Below are 9,976 nucleotides of genomic sequence, written 5' to 3'. Positions count from 1 at the left end.
TTCAGGTAGCGCACAGCAGTCGAAGTCAGCATCTTCTTTCTGCCACGACCAGGTAGCGTTTCAACAGTGCCCTTTGCCTTGAATTTGCGAATGATGCTTCCTAAGGTGTCTCTTGGTATGTTTAACATCTTTGCAATCTTCTTATAGCCATTGCCCTTCCTGTGAAGAGAAATCACCTCTTCTCTTGTCTTCCTGGACCATTCTCTTGCCTTCACCATGTTTGTAACCACACCAGTAAATGTCTAGAAGGAGCTGAGTATCACAGTCATTTTAAAGCTGCCTAATTGGTGCTTATTATGCTTGATTGCTGCTCGGTGACATCCACAGGTGTTTTCAATACCTGATGGAAAGCACCTGTATGAACCTCTGTTCTTCAGAGTGGTAGTCTTTAAGGGGTTGAATAATTGTGGCAATGAAGAAACCACATAAGAACCATTTACTACTGTATTACATAAACAATTGATGTCATTTTAGTTGCATTTGGGTAGTTACAACGTCCTTGTAGGATTTGATTCTGAATACAATTCCAAATGTACACTATAGTCCCTAAACCCCTTTACAGCATTGGGGGTTGAATAATTTTGGCCACAACTGTAGGTGGTCCTCCAACCCAGAGATGGGCTATACATCATGTACATTGAGTGAATAAACGCTCAGGTCCCTTGTTAGTGCACACCTTGACTGTAAGTGTTTGCATTTAGGAGGGACACACTCCACCCATCCAGTATATCACTCCTCACTCCCAGTGACAGAATGGGGTTCTGTCACACACCCAACAGAGACCACACATGTGCATTTTGTCTTCTTACTCTCCTGTACCTAGCAGCCAGGTCGAGGCCCTTCATAATGCTGATCTGCTCCCGTTGGTATGAAAGATGGGCCGCTAGAGGAGGGAGCCCCAGAAGCAAACCCTGTTGGTACCGAAGTATGACTCTCCTAGCACAGGTACCATGATTCATGACAGGGTGCTTGCGCAGGTTCCAGACCTCCGTTACCCTTGGCAACTACTTGTTTTAACCTTGTACCATGTTATCTGTTACAGAGATGTGTTCAGACCCCAACATGCTTCACTGACCCAGCTGTAGCTGATGTGTATAGTGCTGATTACCTTCATAATAATTTCAGACCAGGCAAAACAACATTTCAAGGCTTTACTGCAAACTTGGCATGACAGCTGTAACAGACTAAAATGTCCTTTCTCTAACTAATCCTAACTGTGCCTGCTCCAGCATACATGCATAGGAAAAGTCAATGTGGGTGAAGTCCATATTTGGCAGATCCATAGTGGCAATGTCCATCTTTATGTGTCCTGGCAAATCGGTGTTCTTGCGGTGGACCACAGATCACTACAACTTTTTAAATAGTTCCCATTCTCCCCCAGGGTCCTAGACCCCTCCCCTTTTATATTCCATGGGAAAAAGATGCCAGACCCCAATAAGCCCGCGAACATTCCCAGAGAAGGTGGCAAAAACTTTAAACCCTTCTCTCTACTTGGGCAGCTGAGCTGCTTACTAGGTACAGTAGGCAACCTGCCTACTATACATGCACATATTCAAAGGGTATGTAGCTGCTGAGCAGGTAATACCCTGATTAAAGAGCATTGGCCCTTGCAGCGTTCCCTTTCTTAACGCATGTTGGTTTGGATCCTGGTTCTAACACACCCAAGCTCATCACTATATGACCCATGGATTATTGTTGAATGGAAAGGAATGCCTCTCTTAAGACAAAATAAATAGTCTTGGTTAGTACTGTGTGTTTGGTATTAAGAAGTCAGAGTAGAAAATTTTATGTATCCATCTGAATGCGGTGTGATTCCTTTGCGAATTACATGCAGTGTCCCGCACTGCATTAGTGTGACCCCGGTGTAAATGTCTCTGGATTTGCAGGTATGATAAGGAAGACAAAAGTTCCCTGGCTCTGATCATCACTCTCAATGCCATTAGCAACACCTCCTCACATCAGTTAGAGAGGGAGGTTGTGCATCTCAGTGTTATGTTACTAGAAGCTGCAGTCCTATACGGAAATATATTGCTGGCAAATGCAAAAAACACATGTCACATTGGTGACCGTATAGTTCACTTACCACAAATAATGTGTACAGCTCCTTTGCCCTGGCAAATAAATTAACTGTTTAGTTCATAACTGGGTTTTAATGAGTATTATCACCCCCAATAGAACAGTAGCATCAATTCATTAAATCTCCTTCATTGTGTAAATCCTTTTAAAACAGCAGCACAAAAGAGCTCAAACAACACCACCAGTTTCGTGTCTCTAAAGCATTGAAAGTTGTTGATTTAGCTGTACATAGTACTGTATAAAACCATTGCGAGTAGCCTGCCTAATATGACTGAGAAGAATTTCAGCTTGGGATCAGTACATTGGATACAATATTGCATATTTGGATAACATTGACAGTTTACTAAATAATTTTAAGGGACATTTATAAAGCTTTGTTTCAGTCCGTAAACATTAACTGGTGGTAATTTATTCATTGTATATCAAATCATATTTATCAGGAAGATTCACTTGCAGTGAATGTTTGATAAATGCCCCGTAGTGCTTCCTGGAATCAACCTTTTAAAAGATGTAGAATCCCTTAAAGTGCACCCTTTGCTGCTGCAACCTGCATGATCATAAAGTGACCATAAGCATCCTGGTTGTGTATGAGAAGTGCTGTATTCCACCAGCTGGACTCTAGATGACCCTCTATGTTGCCTCCTGGAATGGCCAAACTTAGAGAGGAGATTTCCAATTGTATTTTTAATTCTCCTCTAATTTCAAGGTTCAGGTGTGTATATAAAAAACAGATTTTTCAAGTTCTTCTGGTATGCTGGTATTCAGAAATACACCAAACATGCCTTGTTTTGTGGGTGGAGGGTCCAAAAGATTATACACATTTGATTTTAAAAAGCAAACAAATATATTTTAATCATTCACAATTAATCAGATTTCAGCTTTTGGCAGAAAAATACCAGCAAACTAGTTCTTTAAAAATAAAATCCAGTGGTTCATAGTTCCATTAAGACATGGCAGTCTTTATGAAGCCCTAACATGCTGTAGGTCTTCTATTACATTATGAATCTAACAAAATCTACTGCTCAAGCCCTGAAGAGGGCCTTTCCCTGAAGTGCATTGAGTTTGATGATCTTACAAATAAATGTTTCAAAAGACCTTTAGATTATATGTACTTTTGTACCAGGCACTCCTTAACACCTACCCTAGAATTTATCATTCAAAACTGCCAACCTAATAATTGTCATTCATACATTAATTGGCTGCTTTTTTAGGTACATCTGCTTGGTAAAGCGGTACTCACAATTAATACATTCCATCTTGCTAATATTCCCCCTCCCTATTATACATTTGAACCTTTTTAGCAGGTACTTGCTCCATTTTCATTGCCTTTCCTACAGATAGTTTCCTAGGATACACATCACACATCCCAGGAGGCATCAGGACAATCTCCCCTAGTCAGCAGATCTCACACTTGCGCAGCAGGGGGCCAGCTCTGAGTGATCAATAAGTGACAGCTGGCTCCCAAATCCAAGATGGTAGCATGGGAAAAAGAGCTGTGAATACTTCAGGTGCTAGGACCACAATGCTGAACTGAATGGGCTAGTAGATATATGTTTTTTAAAACTTAGTAGCTATAGTACTTGTAGCTGCTCCCTTTGTTTTTGCATAGCAGGTGAGGTTCCTCTTTAATACCAGTGACCAAAGAGTGCATCACATACAGCTCTACACAATCAGCATGCATACATTGCTAGGAACTTTACATCTGCTGTTTGGCAAAACATTAGAATGGGAAAGATATGGAATATGGAATTATTGTTTGTTCTAGATAGTAATGAGCTGAACATACTTGGGTTCAGTTCCAGGTAGGTTTGGTGAATATTACTAAGGTTTAGGTGCCAATTCCGAACCCTTATATATATATTAAAAAATAATCATGTACATTTTCTAGGCTAGTAGCTAAGGGATTGTCAAACAAATAGCATAGAAGACTGGGCACTGCTCTGGGGGACTATATGAAAGCAAGAAAAAAAAAAAAAATTCTGTTTGGCAGGGAACAACGATTTTAGCAATGCTTAAAGCCCAACTCTAGAACTCCAGAAAAAAAATATTCCTTGCTGTGGGGCTGTGCCACACAGCAGCCCAGGATTTCAAATATGTAATATATCTGCTATCACGCTATAAATTTATCAATTGGGGAAAAGCAAAAAAGGACGGGGGGAATTTTATTTTTACTTTTCTCATTTCATTCCTTCCAATATGCTTATAGAAATAACTATTGGTGCAATTAAAACCTTTTATATTCGGTTTGTGTAGGTTTAATTCTATTTATATATGTTTGTATTGGAATTTGGGAAGGTTCAACTTGGCACAAATACACCCAGGGGCAATTCAAAATATTTCTCTTGGAATTGGGGCCAGCAGCCATCTTGTGTTGGTCAGATAAATATCAACCAATAGGAAAGCAAGGCAGAGTATATAAAGACAATGTAAAAATGGCGGAGTGGAGCTTCCTGAGGACGCTTACAGGCAAAACATGTAGAGGCAGAGTGACACGTCTGCTATTTCCGGGTCTACAGATTTGACATCACTTCTAGTGATTGGAACGCGCGCCGGCTCTAGGGAACGGAACGGTGTTTGCAAAGCTTAGCTGTGTGTTATATTTGAGGTACTGGGCACTGGCAAATGTGAGTTCAACATTGTTTTTATACTGTCTAATTTTAATAAAAACGACTACACTATGAGATCAATCTCTCTTGGCTTTTGATGATCCGGTGTTGAGGAATAAGGATACATTGGATTGGACAATAGAGAAGGAACCCACAGAGATATAAAGCCCTGGTGAAACAAGCACATCTGACCTTCTTTTAATTAAGGGGTCATGGATGGTTGATGAGTGCAATTATTATTATTTTTATTATTATACAGTATTTATATAGCGCCAAAAGGTTTGCTCAGCGCTGTACATTATAGTGGGGGACAGTACATGAGACAATACCAGGGGTGGACTGACAACTCATGGGGCCCCCGGGTAATAGGGGATCATGGGGCCCCTGTGTCCTTGCCCAAACTCAAAAAAGCGTATGAAAAAGGTACTAGGGGCATCTCATGGGGCCCCCTACTGACCCCGGGCCCTCAGGCAGTGCCCAAGTTTACAAATGGTCAGTCCGCCCCTGGACAATACAGTAACAAAACAATAAACGAGGGGTTTGAGGGCCCTGCTCTTTCAATAATAGTGACACACGGTTGTAGAGCACTAAGTGGATTTGCATGAAGAAATGTATTAAGCACCAAAAGATTTTGTTTGCACACTATGTGGTGTGGGACTTTTTATGGCAATATTAATTATATTGATAGATTATTTTGATTAACGGTATATAACAATTTTTGATTAATGGTATATAACACGTTTTGTTTATATGAAGCGCTGGACCTTTTTTTTGTATGGTTTAAATTATGTGTGTTTGCACACTTTTAAAGGGGCAGCTAACATACATTGAATTGATTTCATTGGCAGTTTATGGATGTGTGATAGGAGCAGGCGCTCATTTTAATCTGTTGTCCAACTATTTCTAAAGCAAACCAATCAGGTTCTCTATATCTTGTAGTCATCTTTTTGATCCTACAAAAAATCAAATGCTTATGCGCTGCTATAAATAATCTTAAACCCTATTGTGCTATACACACAATAAATAAACCATAAAATATGTGATATAAAATGTGTTCCAAAATGATGTAAAATAGTGTCTAGCCACAGTGCACTCAGTGACCTCTGATAGTAGCCGTAAAGAACCTCAACATATCAAAAATAGTATTGCGCTAATCGCATCATAATAAATGTGATACTAAACCCCATAAAAATGTTCCACATAATATAACTACTATAATAATGCCATAATATACTCCTGTGTATATAAATCAATACATATACAGTCAGGTCCATAAATATTGAGACATCGACACAATTCTAACATTTTTGGCTCTATACACCACCACAATGGATTTGAAAAGAAATAATCAAGATGTGCTTTAACTGCAGACTGTCAGCTTTAATTTGAGGGTATTTACATCCAAATCAGGTGAACGGTGATGGAATTACAACAGTTTGCATATGTGCCTCCCACTTGTTAAGGGACCAAAAGTAATGGGACAGAATAATAATCATAAATCAAACTTTCACTTTTTAATACTTGGTTGCAAATCCTTTGCAGTCAATTACAGCCTGAAGTCTGGAACGCATAGACATCACCAGACGCTGGGTTTCATCCCTGGTGATGCTCTGCCAGGCCTCTACTGCAACTGTCTTCAGTTCCTGCATAGAGGTGGTAATTGAAGCCGTGGGAGTGAATAAGTTTGCCAAGGGAGGAGGTATAGATGGAGAAGAGGAGGGGTCCGAGGACAGAGCCTTGGGGGACCCTGACAGAGAGGGGGAGGGAGGGGGAGGTGGCAGTGTTGTAGTTGATGCTAAAGGAGCGTTGGGAAAGGTAGGAGGAGAACCAGGAGAGAGCAGCTTCCCTGATGCCAAGGGAGTGCAGTTTGGCAAGGAGGAGAGGGTGGTCAACACTGTCGAAGGCCGTGGAGAGGTCAAGGAGCAGGAGGATAGAATAGTGGCCATTGGCTTTGGCGGTTAGCAGGTCGTTGGTGATTTTATGTAGGGCGGTTTCGGTGGAGTGCAGGGGACGGAAGCCAGACTGTAGGGGGTCAAGGAGGTTGTTATCAGTGAGGTGGGCGCTTAGGCGATTGTAGGCCAGGCGCTCAAGGAGCTTGGAAGTGAAAGGCAGCTGGGAGATGGGTCTAAGGTTGTTACGGTTAGTGGGGTCAAGGGAGGGTTTTTTGAGTATGGGGGTGATATGTGCGTGCTTTAGGGGGGAGGGGAAGGTGCCGATGGAGAGGGAGAGATTGAAGATGTGGGTGAGGGAGCGAATGATGGAGGGGGGGGTGACTGGAGGAGCTGAGAGGGGATAGGGTCCAGGGGGCAGGTGGTGAGGCGGGCTGAAGGAGCGGAGTGTTGGGGAGGTAATGGTGTGCGGGGCATTAGGTATAGTGGGAGGTAGTGCGGCTATGAGGTCGGGGGAGGGGAGGGTTGAGGGGTTGAAGGAGAGCGGGAGGCTGGGTGGAGAGGTGGATTGTGAGTTGACAATGTCCTTACAGATTGCGTCAATCTTGTTTTGGAAGTGATTGGCAATCTCGTGGGCGGTGAGTGAGGTGCTGGGTGAAGGTGGGGGGGAGAGAGCAGGGATTTGAAAGTGGAGAAGAGCCGGCGAGGACAGGTGGAGAGGGTGTTGATAAGGGTTATGAAATAGGCTTGCTTGGCGGCGTAGAGGGAGGTGGTGTAGGTGAGGTAGGCGGCTATATAGAGGGAGAACACACAAGGGGATCTGGTTTTGCGCCATAAGCGCTCCAGCGCGCGACTGCGTCATTTGAGGCATTTCGTGTGGTCATCTTGCCAGGGTTGACATCATCCAAGCCCCGTCTGACGCGTTTCATCACAGGGCATGTGACTTCATCAAGGGCACTGGAATTTATGGTGAATATCGTTACACAGAGGTGAAGTCTTGTTCTGAAGCACGGCTGTTTTCCAGCTTACTATTGGAGGTTTTTTTGCGCATTGTTGTTTGAGATTGGGACATTCTTTTACTCGCATTATACATTTATGTATATGCATTGATTTATATGCACAGGAGTATATTATGGCATTAATATAGTAGTTATATTATGTGGAAAATTATTTATGGGGTTAAGTACCACACCTTTTTGATCCTTTTTACCTTACAAAGGGACAATCAGGTTTTACAGCTCCATTATTAGTGTGAGGTCATGTAGACCTAAATTGAATACACATGGTCACAAGCATGAATAGATTAGTATATTCTTTGGTTAGTGAGAACCATGTGTCCCAGCATCGGGACAAGGACTTCCCGTCCCACTCCATGTAAAATATCAAGTCAGGCTGAATGCTATTCAGTAATTCACAGGTAGGTTTGTATTTTATAAATAAATACAAAGTTTCTTCTGATTGGCTGAGAGGGAGAGGCGGGCAGATTGTGTATGTACTACTGCCGGAACACAGCACTGTATATTGTTTGTAGCTAAGGCTACCTACAGTTTATACAGCGCACACAACTGCTGCTTTGATTAGTGAAGTAAATAGTTTGTTTGGACCAGCTAAGTCCAAGTAAACTATTTAAACTTCACTAAAACATGGAGATCGGCTTTAAGGCTAGGTTCACACTGATCATCACACGACTGATTGCGGGTGCTGGAATCTCAGCTGTTCCCATACCTGCAGACAAAACGCGCTGCTCTGTAGAGATGCACAGGGCTGCCATTTATTCTTAATGGAACCCCCAGACATCTAAACCAAATCAGTCTGTTTGCGGGTGCAGGAACTGCAGGGAAATCACATGGTGCAAAAGCACCATGCGATTTCCCTGCAGCTGTGTTTTAAAATGCTGCAGGAAATGCAGGCACAGAAACCCATTCAAATGGATGGGATGCTGTTCCTGTGCAAATGTGGGCCACAAACCCACAACAGTGTGAACCTAGCCTAAGGGTTCAATTTATAATGCTGCTGTATGGCCTAATCACAACATTAACATCACTTTTTAAATTAAAACTGCTGTTGTATGTTTAAAGTGGAACTTCACTTGAAAAGGGATATTCGGCTTTCCCCTCCCCTTCACCTCCTTTACTGCTTTTGCATTTTTTTCTTCTGGGAGTGGGTACCTATTTCTGGCAGGAACCTGCTTCCACTTCCACCTGGCTTGCCTAGGTGGTCCAAGGAGAGGTTCGTGCTCCCCCTCCCTGCTTGCAACCTCCTGGGACACTTTACATATGTCAAAAAGCACAGTACCATACGCAATATTCCCAAAAGTGACTGTTCAGTATTGCTGGGTGCTGTAGTGACCACAGGTTGGGAACCAAGGATGATCAAAGCGAAAAAATATCAACAGCACACCGAGGATTCCTCAAACAGGTCCAAAGCTTTATTTTGTGGTCACATGGTAAACATTATGATGTGAGGGTGCGGAGTTTGGCCTCAGTTGCCTTCACTGATTGGTTGATTGTATGTTAAATACACGTTTACTGCACTTTGCACTGCGCTTTATCACTTGCCTGACGAAGGGACCTTGTGTGGCTCCAAAACATTGCCTTTGTGCTTACCATGTGACCACGAAATAAAGCTTTGGATCAATATTATAAATAAATTATTTATATAAAGCTTTGGATCAATTTGAGGAATACTTGGTGTGCCGGTGACATTTATTTGCTTAGAAAGCACAGTGCGACTCATGCATGCAGTCACAACTGGCTTCCCACATGCAAAATGGCATCGTGAGAAACCTGAAAACTGGCAAAGAACTAAGGCTGCCACCTCATCCCTTTAAAACTGAACACATATTCATTACACAGGTTCTGGGGCTGATTAAGGTGGTAATTAAGCTCACTTAGTGCCTTATCTGCATTAAATTAGCCTCAGAACCTCTGTAATGAATATGTGTTCGGTTTTAAAGGGGTGAGGTGGCAAACCTACAAAGAACCGGTCCAGATGATGACAGCACTGGATCCCACAGGTCTTCAGAGGCTCCACACTATGCACTTTATTATATATTGCCACTGCATTGTGGAGTTATTCCAGTGATGTCCCAGGGTTTTTTTTTATTTGTTTCTGAAGTATTATTTTGCTGATAGGTGTCTATAAGGCCACATGCACACTGGATGTTTTTTCAGCAATTCCTAGGGGCGTCTGGCGGTTTTTTTCCCTGCCTCTACATGCCCCTGCATGTTAGCCTATGTGTCTATGCACACTTTTAGAGGAGTTAGATGCAGGAAAGAAAACCCATTGCCAGTGCATCTAGAAGCAGCGGCGTTTTGGCAGAAAAATCTTGACGCTTAAATGCATCTAAACATGGGTTAATGCAAGGTGCGATTAGCTCTTGAATGTTAATTCATTTCAATGCCC

This window comes from Staurois parvus, unplaced genomic scaffold (assembly GCF_062004578.1).
Source record: "Staurois parvus isolate SC_StPar_1 unplaced genomic scaffold, SC_StPar_1.0 ptg000652l, whole genome shotgun sequence".
Classification (NCBI taxonomy): Eukaryota; Metazoa; Chordata; class Amphibia; order Anura; family Ranidae; genus Staurois; species Staurois parvus.
This window is presented reverse-complemented; position numbering follows the sequence as displayed.